Genomic DNA, 12,212 nt, shown 5'->3' on the forward strand with positions numbered 1-12,212 from the left:
CTTGGCAGCCGAGTTGGTTGTTATTGTACATTATTTTGCCGATGCTTTAAAGATTTGCAGTAGCGTTTGGGTTATTTCTGAGCACAATTCAAAGTGCTGGCTTTGACCCCTGAAGTAGGGCTGAGCTGAAGTGGTGTGTGTGTGTGTGTGTGTGTGTGTGTGTGTAGAGGCATGAGGTGAAATACAAAGAAACCATGTAGAACCAGCGATGAACAAATATGTTTATTTCAGTTTCTCCTGGTTTCTCGTTTTTTTCCAGTCTTAAGACCAGTTCCCCACATCTCCATATCAGTTTGCAATTCTTCAATCTTTTTTCCCTAAGTCCTCCTGAAAATCTAGCATTTTTAGTGCAATTTTCTCTATTGACAACTACCCTTAAACAAGATTTCCAAAATAGAAATTGGGACACAGCACCACCTAGTGCTTGTGTGGAGTCACCACAGGATATATTTCCTCATCTCGGTCTAGCACAGGGATGGGGGAACCAGTGGCTCTCCAGATATTGCTGTACTACGACTCCCATCATCCTCAGCCCCAACATGGCCATTGGTCAGCAATGATGGGAGCCGAAAGTTAGGATTTCTCACCATTTATGAACAAGTGGGACTTGTTGCCACACAATATTGCCAGCTGCAGTACTGCTGTTCAGGACGCCAGCCAGCCAAGCCCACAGACCTTTCCCCAGGCTACTCCATTCCATCCCCCCACCAGCATTTTTTCAATCCCTCCCCCAAACAACCCACAAGGGGCTTCTTGATAGATACTGATGGGCGTACATGCCTTCAGGCAAACAGAGAACTAGGGTCATGCATCAGTGTCATGAGTGCTCTACAGCTGGACATTTCAGGCAACACAAAACTTTGCACACAGTTACCTGGGAATCTTGGTGGTCCAAGGTGCACGACGTGGATCATTATGTCCGATCCTACCTTGGGACCTGCTGGTCAAGGGCAGGTAGTGAATAATAAATACAGCTGCTGAAATGTCTATTTCTGCTAGGTCCCGTATACCTGAAGGAGCGTCTCCACCTCCATCATTCTGCCCGGACACTGAGGTCCAGCGCTGAGGGCCTTCTGGCGGTTCCCTCGCTGCAAGAAGCCAAGTTACAGGGAACCAGGCAGAGGGCCTTCTCGGTAGTGGCACCCACCCTGTGGAACGCCCTCCCACCAGATGTCAAAGAGAAGAACAACTACCAGACTTTTAGAAGACATCTAAAGGCAGTCCTGTTTAGGGAAGCTTTTAATGTTTAATAGGTTATTGTATTTTAGTGTTCTGTTGGAAGCCGCCCAGAGTGGCTGGGGAAGCCCAGCCAGATGGGTGGGGTATAAATAAATTATTATTATTATTATTATTATTATTATTATTAGTGGGCAAATGTGTGGAGAGCAACGAGCCTGCTCCAACCACTGCCTGCGTCCTCTGGGCCTTGGAAGTTGCTGTCCGCACAGTTGCCCACTTAGCAGAAACAGACCAACATTTCAGCAGTTATATTTATTATTCTTATTCACTACCTGCCCTTGACCAGCAGGTCCCAAGGCAGGTTACAATTTAGCATTCTGAATCAAAAGCAGTGACAGATATGGGTGGGTCCTGCAAACACACATCTCAGGTGGCAAAGGTCAAGGAAAAGAGCATGCATAGAATCAAAGAGTTGGAAGGGACCCTGAGGATCATCTAGTCCAACCCCTTAAATGCAGGAATATGCAGCTATTCCATACGGGATCAAACCTGCAACCTTGGGGTTATTAGCACCATGCTCTAACCAACTGAGCTATCCAGTGTCACAACGACACCTGCTTCCCGCTTAGCTTTCTTCATTTTAGCTGTGTAATCTAGTTTGGGCACTGGGAAGTCATTTTTGCCATTGCCGTAAACACTTAGCTCATCCATGGAAATTTTTCTCCTGGCCCTGCACCCTACAGAATATTGCAGGGCGGTGACTCGGAAATGGGAATTTTTCTGCCACCGCCCCAGTACTGTGGAATGCCCTTTCCTCGGCCTTGTATGAAGAAGTAACCACCAGTTGCTTCAGATGCATTGCAAAAACTTACCTTTTTGCCCAGATATTCCCTGCTCCATTAGGGTGGAGCCTGATGCCCTGAAATTTTAATTTCCTTTGCTTTTATATGTTTATATACTGCTGAGCTATTGGTCTGACGTTGTGCTTTTTGCTTTAATGATATTGTTGCTGTTTTTATAATGTCCAGTGCTTAGAGATTTTTAAAAAGAAAAATATGAATGAGTTTACAAATGCTTTAATAAAACAACTGGGCATCAGAAATACACCCCAGGTTCAATCAGAGTGGAGCTAAGAATGTCAACGGCCTGAAACCCTGGAGAGCCACTGCCAGTCAGAGCAGACAATACTGAGCTTAGGGAGATTAATGTTCTGTACTCCATATGAAGCAGCTTCCTATGTTCTTAATATGGGGGAACTGGTTACTTGCCCTTATCTAAATTGGAACTCTGGATTAGATAATACTGTTTAAATCCTTGTTTTATCTGTCTAAACCAGCTTCCCCCTCCCTGCTCCCTGGAAAAGTAATGGAAGAGGGTGCAGCTAACCCCAGCTGCCACCCACTTGATAAAAAGCTACAATCAGGAGCTGGCATAACTTCAAAAGCAGACGGGGTCACACCCACTGCAGCTTAGATGGGAGACGGCTGGTGTTTGATGTCCTCTCAAGAGGTTGGCCGGGTTTGGGCTGAAGCCCAGATTGTGCAGGGGGGTGTTGGCGGTTTTCTTCTTGGAACCAGAAACATCTCACTGGCTCGCACATGCATTGGTGAACTGCAATGAAATCCTCCTGGTAACAATTGAGGCTTGCTAGTGCGTGCATGTGTATATACGCATGTCTCCTTTCCCCATCTAACCTTAAGAAGCTACGGTCCTAAGACTTACCTTGCAAGATACAACTATTGTGTACCATTAGGGCACGGTGATCAGCGGTGCTTGGTGAAAACTGCAATAATGATGATGATGATGATAATAATAATCATAATAATAAATTACTTATACCCCACCCATCTGGCCAGGCCTCCCCAGCCACTCTGGGCAGCCCCCAACAGAATATTAAAAACAAAATAAAACATCAAACATTAAAAACTTCCCCAAACAGGGCTGCCTTCAGATGTTTTCTAAAAGATAGTTGTTTATCTCTTTGACATCTGGTGGGAGGGCATTCCACAGGGCGGGCGCCACCACCGAGAAGGCTCTCTGCTTGGTTCCCTGTAACCTCACTTCTCGCAGTGAGGGAACCACCAGAAGGCTTTTGGAGCTGGACCTCAGTGTCCAGGCAGAACGATGGGGGTGGAGATGCTCCTTCGGGTCTACTGGGCCGAGGCCATTTAGGGCTTTAAGGTCAGCACCAACACTTTGAATTGTGCTTGGAAATGTACTGGAAGCCATACGTGCAACATACAGACAAAGGCAGGGGACGGGAAAGAAGTTGCCTAGTAAAAATGATACCACCAAGGAAGAATGCTCTGCTCTGTGCCTTTCTGTAGGAAGAGGTGTGGTGCAGTCCACTCTTTCAGGGCTGTACCACTTCAGACGTGCTTAATGTCAAATACTGAGATCCTGCCCTTAATCCAAAGATCTTGTATATCCAACTAAGTCTGCTACTCATAGCAGACTTATCGAAATGAACGGACATAAATAAGCCACGTCTATTGTTTCAGTGATTCTGCACTAGAATGTAGTTAACCCTGGCAGAGGTGGATTTAGGGCAGTGCGACCGGTTCCACTGCACTGCGCACTGAGCCTAGGGGATGCCGCATGGTGCCACAGCTATGACATAGTGAGTTGAGCAGAATGGCAGCCAGGAGGTGGGGGGGGGGGCGTGTATCAAATTTTGACCTTGCACAGGGCACCGCTGAAATTTGAAAGACCAAAGTTATGCCCTGACATTGGATATAGGTAAAGGGACCCCTGACCATTAGGTCCAGTCATGACCGACTCTGGGGTTGCGGCACTCATCTCGCTTTATTGGCCGAGGGAGCCGGCGTACAGCTTCTGGGTCATGTGGCCAGCTGGACTAAGTCGCTTCTGGCAAACCAGAGCAGCGCACGGAAACGCCATTTACCTTCCCGCTGGAGCAGTACCTATTTATCTACTTGCACTTTGATGTGCTTTCGAACTGCTAGGTTGGCAGGAGCTGGGACCGAGCAACTGGAGCTCACCCCGTCACGGGGATTCGAACCTCCGACCTTCTGATCGGCAAGTCCTAGGCTCTGTGGTTTAACCCACAGCGCCACCCGCGTCCCTCTGACACTGGGTGCAACCCAATAAATCTTTGACCCGCCACATGTTGTTGAATGTCAACTCCCAGCAATCAGCACAGCCAACTGTGAGGAATGATGGGAGTTGTAGTGCAGCCGCACCTAGGAGGCCACAGGTTCCCCCACCCCTTGCAAAAAATTAAAATCCTAGCCCTTCAATAAATACCAATCAAAAGCAGTAAAAACAGGATATATGACCCTGGCAAAACAAAAAAACCCACCAGATCAAGCATAAAACCAGCCACAGAGCCTAAGCGCCTTTGCAGACACCCACATTTTAAGATGATGTCAGAATGGCATGGATGTAGATGCCTGTCAAATTTCAAGCTGGCAGGAAATCCAGAGCACTGCCCCTGGAGAAGGCTTCTCACCAGTATTTCACGAAGGCCCCCAACATAATATGGCCACAACTGTTGTCAATCCCCCCCCCCCAACTCGCTAGCTTTTATCAGTCAAGATTAGGGATGGGGGAGAAATTCGGTCCACCTAATTCACATTTTCTGAAAGCAATAAGCGAACTGAAACAACACAGCCAGCCTGTGAAATTTGCACCTCTCTGAATACTGCAGGGAAGTTCTCCCTCTAAGTTATTTGTGGAGAAACGCATCTATTCAGGTAAAGTGTTCACAATAAAGCAAACATCTGTGAAAATAGCATGCAAAACATTATCGGGCAAAATGCTGGGCAAAAATTCACTGGTGAATTTTTTTCAAGGCCTTTAACAAGCAAATAAATCACAATCTGATGTGGAAGTGAGGAGTTCTGGACTTGAGAGTGGAAGAATGAGAGAACTGGATAAAAACCAGAACTGATAGATTCTAGAAGTTCATATATATATATATATATATATATGCATGCATGTTTAAAATATTTATATTCCACCTTTCTGCCTGACAACCAATCTCCATGGCAGGTTATAAGAAATGAAAATTAATATGCATTCATCAGTAAGTCTCTGTTTAAAAAGGTGATGAAGGCTCTGAGTGGGACAATGATGGAAACGTCCACCTCCCAGGACACAGGTGGTGCTCTTGTGCTGACAATACATACGGTCACCTCTCAGGGATGCTGAAGTGGGGCATCCCTTGGGGAAAAGCTGTGGCTCCGTGGCAGAGCATCTGCTTTGCATGCAGAAGGTCCCAGGTTCAATCCCCAGGCATCTCCAGGTAGGGCTGGGAGAGATTCATGTTTTAACCTGCTGCCAGTCAGCGCAGACAATGCTAGGTTAGGTGCACCATATATCCGTTTTGGTTTCTCTCAGTTGTTAAGGGTGCTCAGATGTGTCAGGGGACCCCTGTTCACTTCACAGAGCAACAGTTCCAGAATGGTTTGCCAGTACCTCTTCCCAGGGAACTCTGGAAATTGTAGCTCTGTGAGGGGAATAAACAACTCAGTACCCTATCAAACTACGGCTCCCAGAATTCTTTGTGGGAAGCCATGACTGTTAAAGCGATAGTGATACTGCTTTAAATGTATAGTGCAGATGGGGCCTGTGTGTTGATGTCCTGTTACACACTTTCAATGTGAATATTTTGTTCACGTGTAAAATGTCCTTCTTGATTTTAGAAAAAGAAGGTGCATCCTTCTATCTATTAGAACTGCAGGAAGCCCCAAGACGCTTTCTGCATCTCCCTGAGCACACCCAAAGACGACAAACACAAGAAAACACAACCCTGGTGGTAGATTGGATAAAGTCAGTTTGCAATCTCCCTTCTTGTGTTTACACAAAATAAGCTAGATATACTGAGGAGGCTTAACTAATCTTGCAATACGTGATCCCAAGGAAGTACCTTCAGCTAATTGTTCCTGGGTCACCCAGTTTGAGGGTGTTCTACAATCTCCACAACAGAGATGAGCCTTTCTGGATTATTCTCAAAGACCCATCTGTTTCTCACAGTGGCTAACTGGATGTTACTGGGAAGCTCAAGAACAGGGTGTGGAAGGAACAGCCCTGCCTCCTTTCAAATCCCAAGCAAAGGTATATTCCAACATCTACAGCCTCTGATTCTCGGAAGCAGCAGAAAGCAATCATGGCAAGTTCTCATGGACAAACCTGTCCTCCATAAAGTTACAAAGCGGTTGCAATTGTCAGGAACGAGTGTGCTTGCGCTAAGCTATGGTTTGGCATAGTGTTGTGTGCAAACACGGTCCCTGAGAAGCAATGGAGATCTGATTGGTTGGAACCCAAAACAGAAGCACACACACTTATTAGGTGGCAACCATACATTGCCATATTCTGAAGGCAAGTTCCCACTTCTTTCATTGATTAGAAGGTGGCTGGAGAATATATAGGAACATAGGAAGCTATCTTATATTAAGTCAGACCACTAGTGCATCTAGCTCAGGGCTGGAGAACCTTTGGCCCTCTAGATGTTGTTGGACTACAACTCCCATCATCTTTTAAGCATTGGCCATGCTGGCTGGGCCTGACGGGAAGTGTAGTGCAACAGCAGGAGGGGCCAAAGGTTCCCCAGGGCTGATCTAGCTCAACACTAGTAAAAACTGAACAAAAACACAACAGTTGAACTGAGAAACATGGGAATCAGACAAGTGGGGCCATCAAGCTCAATAGTCTCAACACTGACTTGCAGTGGCTTTCCAAGTTTCCAGGCTGGTAACATTTTCCCAGCCCTACCTGGAGTTGCCAGGGATTGAATCTGGGACCTCCTGCATGCCCTACCACTGAACTACAGTCCACCTAAAAGTAGATCCCAGTTCTCATGACTCTGAAGCTGTCTTATACTGAGTTAGCCCATTCTTCCACCTAGTTTAGTGTTGTCTACACTGACTGGCAGCAGATCTCCAGGGGTTCAGATAGGGGACAGTCTCAAACCTACCAGGAGATGGCTGGGGACTGAATCTGGGACCTTCTGCATACAAAGCAAATCCCCTGCCCCCTGACTTACGGACCTTTCTCTAAGGTTGTCTCCCTGACAGAGGAAGCCCTCCATTTAAAATAGCCAACTCCTCACAAGAGGAACCCTCTGCTCCCACCCTCAAGCAAGCAAGGTGGAAGACAATTCAAGCAAAGAGGCAGTCAAGGATGAAAGAACAGAGAACTTTCCACCAGCTGAGCTCAGCAGATTCCCAGCTGAGCCCCATGCAGTTTAGACTTTGGACCCCACTGAAAAAAATCTCTGTGGTCAGTGACGAACCTGCCATGCAAAAAACCCCAATAAAAACAAAATAATTGAGCTGTGCACCAGGGTTTGCTTGACCTAAGATTAACTCTGTGTTTGTTTGCAGCTCTGCAAATTGGGGGGGGGGGTCAAAAACACACCCACAACCCTTTAAATTGTGGATTTTTTTTAATCTGTCAAAGGGTCACTCGCAGGATTTCCTGGATGAGTCTTTATCACTGGGGGTGGGGTGTTAGAAGAAGAGAAGGAATGGATGGGGAATGGATGGATTCCAGCCAGGCCTCGCTCTTATCCGTTTTATTGCTATCTTCTCCCATAGTTACACTGGGGTCATTTCAGCGCCACCCGGGACGCGACAGACGGCCATTTGGGAGACCCAAAATGTCATCCTAATCTAAATTCCAGCAGGTGACTCCTTTGGGCCTCTCTCAGGGCGGCTTGGTACACCAGAGATAAACAAGGTTTGCTTGGATTGACCTGTGTCAACCCACCCCATGCCGGCTCTCTGGAATTTAATGCAAGAACTTAAGGATGTAAGAAGTGTCCTGTTGGATCAGGCCAATGGCCCATCTAGTCCAGCATCCTGTTCTCACAGTGGCTGAGCAGTTGCCTGTGAGAAACCCGCAAGCAGGACACGAGCACAAGAATAATCTGCCCACATGCAATTCCTAGAAGTTCCATAGTTTAACTGTGTGGTCCACAATTGCAGCTTGGTCTACAATTCTGAATGTTGTTGCTGTTCTATAGGAGGGATTCAAGCGCATATCGGATTTTTAGGTTTGCACAAATAAAGTGGGTTAAAGTGCTCTGTTGCCCAAGTACAGTGTAACCACCCACTTTCTGTTTTAAACAGGCGTTTTGCAGTTAGGAAAGCAATGGGAAAATACAATGAAAAGTGTGGGGTGGATGAAACTAATCAGGATGAATGCTCATGGTTGGGAAGCTGCCCCGTAAACAAAGAGAACCCCTGCTCAATAAAGGCCAGTCTTGGGAGGACTGCCTGACCAAAGTTTGGGGCCCAGCCAACAAGGTCAAACTGGAGGACAGTGGAAGAGCTGAAAGCTAAAGAGGGTTTTGATTTTTGTTTGTTTTTATAAGATCTGAAGCAGGGTATGAGAGAGGTATCGTTGCCCACCAATCGGCATGCAGAATACAGGCTGATCACTTTTCCTTTTATCTCCATCGTTCAAAGGGCTAGACATTCATTAAAGGAATTTACAAAAGACGTTTCAGGGAAAGTGTCTGGAATATACCCCAACAGGCAAGAGGTTGGTATTTGCACCACACAGACCATTTCTATTGCAGACCCAGATGATTATTATTTATGATTGTATCCCATTGTGATCTTATGCAGCCGGCAATAGGAGTAAAGACTCTACTCCAGGCATCCCCAAACTCGGCCCTCCAGGTGTTTTGGGACTGCAACTCCCACCATCCCTAGCTAACAGGACCAGTGGTCAGGGATGATGGGAACTGTAGTCCCAAAACATCTGAAGGGCCGAGTTTGGGGATGCCTGCTCTAATCCACTGGGGAGTGTAAGGTGATCCATGGTATTAAAATAGGGATATTGCAAGCTGGCCCCTATTGCAACCTGTGAAGTGATGGAGGATATGGGGAAGTCTAACAGTTAAACTTAGGCTATTTGTCCATCTAGGCCAGGGAGGTGCCTTCTGCATGCAAAGCTGGGGCTTTCTGCATGCCAGAGACTCTCTCCCCTTAAATATAGATTAAGAAAGCACACAACTTTTAAAATGGCAAGCTGGGAATGGAGTTCAGCACTTAGCAAACTTTTGGAAACGGTCCCCTTAACCCCTGTGGGGTTTGCAGAGTCCTCGCTGGGGCAAAGTCAAGAAAGGAACTATCTTGTTCCTTTTCGAACAGGAAAATGGCATGTTTGACCTCCATAGGTCATGAAGCTATAAAACTGGGTTGTATAACTAACTCAAAGCTGCAACTTGAGCTTTGGACTTCTGATTGCTCGAGGCTTAGGAGGGCGGGAGGGGGAAGAAAGTGGAGATGCCTTTTTCAGGAGCAGGACAAACCAGGAGAATCTCCACTCCAGTCTCATGCCATTTTCAACCTTTGCCTTCAAAGCTTTTGCAGGAGAGCCTCAACATCCAAGCTAAAAGATCTGTATCATCTTCCAAAGGGCACTTTCGGTTCACACCAGCGGTGGCTCCACAAAAATATGCCAAATGCACTTTTTAGTGGTATTCTTCCACCCTTCCCTCCTAAACATATGAAGGAAACCCTCTAGACTTTGCTAGGTTCACATTTAATGGAAGCACATTTCAGGTTGCAGCTTGGTGGACCCTGCAATTCCTTACAGCCCATCAATCGCTGGGATCTTCCCAAGTTCAGCCTGCCGTAACTATCTTAGATGGCTCTGAAGCAGCCTTTCCCAGATGTTGTTCGAGTAGAACTCTCATGTTCCCTGAGCACTGGTCCTGCTAGCTAGGGATGATGGAAATTGTAGGGGAATCTCCTGGGGAATCTAAGGTTGAGAAAGGTTTCTCTAAAGGGTTGTGAAGACTTATCCTCCAAGAATTTGCCTTTCAGTTGTTACTAGTGACAAACCTGGAACTAGTAGATCACCACAAGCTATATAGTAGTTCCAGATTCTAAATCAGCAGCTTCTGGGGAGAAACCACAGGGCTGTTGCTTTCATTCCCTGCTTGGAGACTTGCCAGGGGATTTGACTGGGCACTATGAAGACTGGATGGAGCTTCAGATCTGACCCACAAGGGCTCTTATTTATTTTGCTGAACATTGTTGGCCACATTTTAGGGCATTCCCTAAATGACAGCATGAACTACAATATACTATTTTTAAAAAATACAGTCATATAAAACAGCAGCCGAAAACCTCTGGCAGTCCAGCACACTGGTATAAAGACCTAGCTTAAATAATTAAGGAACAATTTAATAATCCACAGCAGTAAAATACTTTAAAGACACACACACACAAAAATTCTGCCCAGCATCCCAGTTAAAAGCAGCTTGAAATAAATTGAGCGTGAGAACCATTTAAAGGCCAACGCTGATGTCTCTTGGGAGCGTGTTCCACAGGTACTGGGCCTGCCAATCTGACTGATCTTAAAAGAAGGGCCTGCAAGGAGGACTTCTGAGGCTGATGTCAAGACCTTGGCAGACTCATATAGAAGCAGGTTGACTTTCACATCGCCCATTTCCAAACCATTTGGGGTTTAAAATCAGAAAGAATTTAGAGGAACTCCATATTAGTTTTCAAGAAAACCTATGGTTTCCCCAGAATACTGTTTGAAAGCCAATGCAGTACAGGGCTGTTGGGGATGAGTCATAGCTCAGTGGGTAGAGCATCTGCTTTGCATGCCAAAGGTCCCCAGTTCGATCCCCGGCATCTCTAGGTAGAGCTGGGAATGCTCCCATCTGAAGCCCTTAAGAGCTGCTGCCAGTCAGTGTGGACAATGCTGAGCTAAATGGACCAGTGATCTTAACACAGTAGAAGAAGCTTGCTATGGACACTGACACAGGATGGAAACATGTTCCTAGTTAAGTCACAGCGGACTTGTTTTCACTCGGAAAGATTAATTCACCGAGTTGTAATTCCTTGAAGGTATGGGATTCACAAGGCCAACAGTGTCACCTGAGCAAATCCCAGCAGAATGCCAAGAACCAAGAAACACAATAATTTGAATCACAGAGTAAGGTGCACAGGAGAGATGGGGAGCCTGTGGCTCTCCAATATTCCTTAGAATATAACTCCCATCATTGTTGAACTTTGGTATGTTAGCTGCAGTTCTACCCACAGAGCAAAAACTTTAAAAGCCACTACCCTTAGCTTTCAAAGAAGGTCTATGTTGCTCCGATGCGCCCTGTTACTTCTTAGGTGATAATAAATCATTCCTCCAGCTGATAAGCTAAGTGGCCTCACCTTGAAACAATTCACAGGGGAGTCTATAAAAAGGGCTGTCTTGCAAACAGAACAACAAGGCGAGCAGCTCAATAAAAGCTGATTCAGGGCAAGGAGGAAAAAACACCTCCACCTTTTAAACAGGCTGTTAAAGCCCATTCCCCACAAACGTGAGGCTGACAAAAGAAAAGAAGAGTTAGGAATCAGTCATCTGTGTGATACTGCTTTGAGAACTCTGCTCTCAGGCTTGCATTTGAAATCCCAAGCAAAGTCACCACCACACATTTAAAGTGCTCTTACACCACTTTATGGCTCCCCCCCCCCCCACTTTATGGCTCCCCCCTCCAAAAAAAAGAATCATGAGAACAGTTGTATCAGGGTGCTAATCTCCGAGCTGGAATTCTCAGCATCCTTAATAAACTAGAGTTCCCAGGACTCTCCACAACTGTTCCAAGTGGTATAAAAGTGCATTGAATGTACGGTGTGGATCCAAGTTGCTAGTCCTTAGGACATCATTAGAATGAAGTTCGAGAAACAGTGCAAGATGCAGCTCATAACAGTTCAGTACCCAGAAAGGGGCTTTGGAATTCCTCCACTAGTCTGGGCATTTATCCTAAACTGCTCTTTGCTGACCTCCTCTGCCTTGCACCATAACTGCCTTTTCTACTCTTACCTTCATCTGGCAGCAGCACAGAGGCAGCCAGGTAGGAAAGAATCTGCAGTGCATTCAAGGTATGCACTGTTGGGCTTCCTGTCTCAATCTCCCAATATTTGATTCTATCTCTGCCGATATATCTCAGGGCAGGATCCAACAAAGCCATTGGCCATGTTGCCTGTGACTGATCTCAGCTGTAGTCCAAAACATCTAGGGCTGGAGGTTGATGAAGGCTGTAACAGACC

At 46.2% G+C, this 12,212-nt stretch overlaps 1 long non-coding RNA gene across 1 annotated transcript in view; it reads right to left on the reverse strand.

Annotated features, from left to right (window-relative positions):
* Positions 1-12,212, reverse strand: part of LOC308464175 — a 38,073-nt gene extending 25,861 nt beyond the window's left edge. Inside the window, exon 1 of the long non-coding RNA XR_013979920.1 lies at positions 11,986-12,212. This is a non-coding gene — a long non-coding RNA (uncharacterized lncRNA). The remainder of the gene's footprint in view (positions 1-11,985) is intronic.

This window comes from Podarcis pityusensis (assembly GCF_964106645.2).
Source record: "Podarcis pityusensis genome assembly, chromosome: 15".
In the NCBI taxonomy this organism is placed as follows: domain Eukaryota; kingdom Metazoa; phylum Chordata; class Lepidosauria; order Squamata; family Lacertidae; genus Podarcis; species Podarcis pityusensis.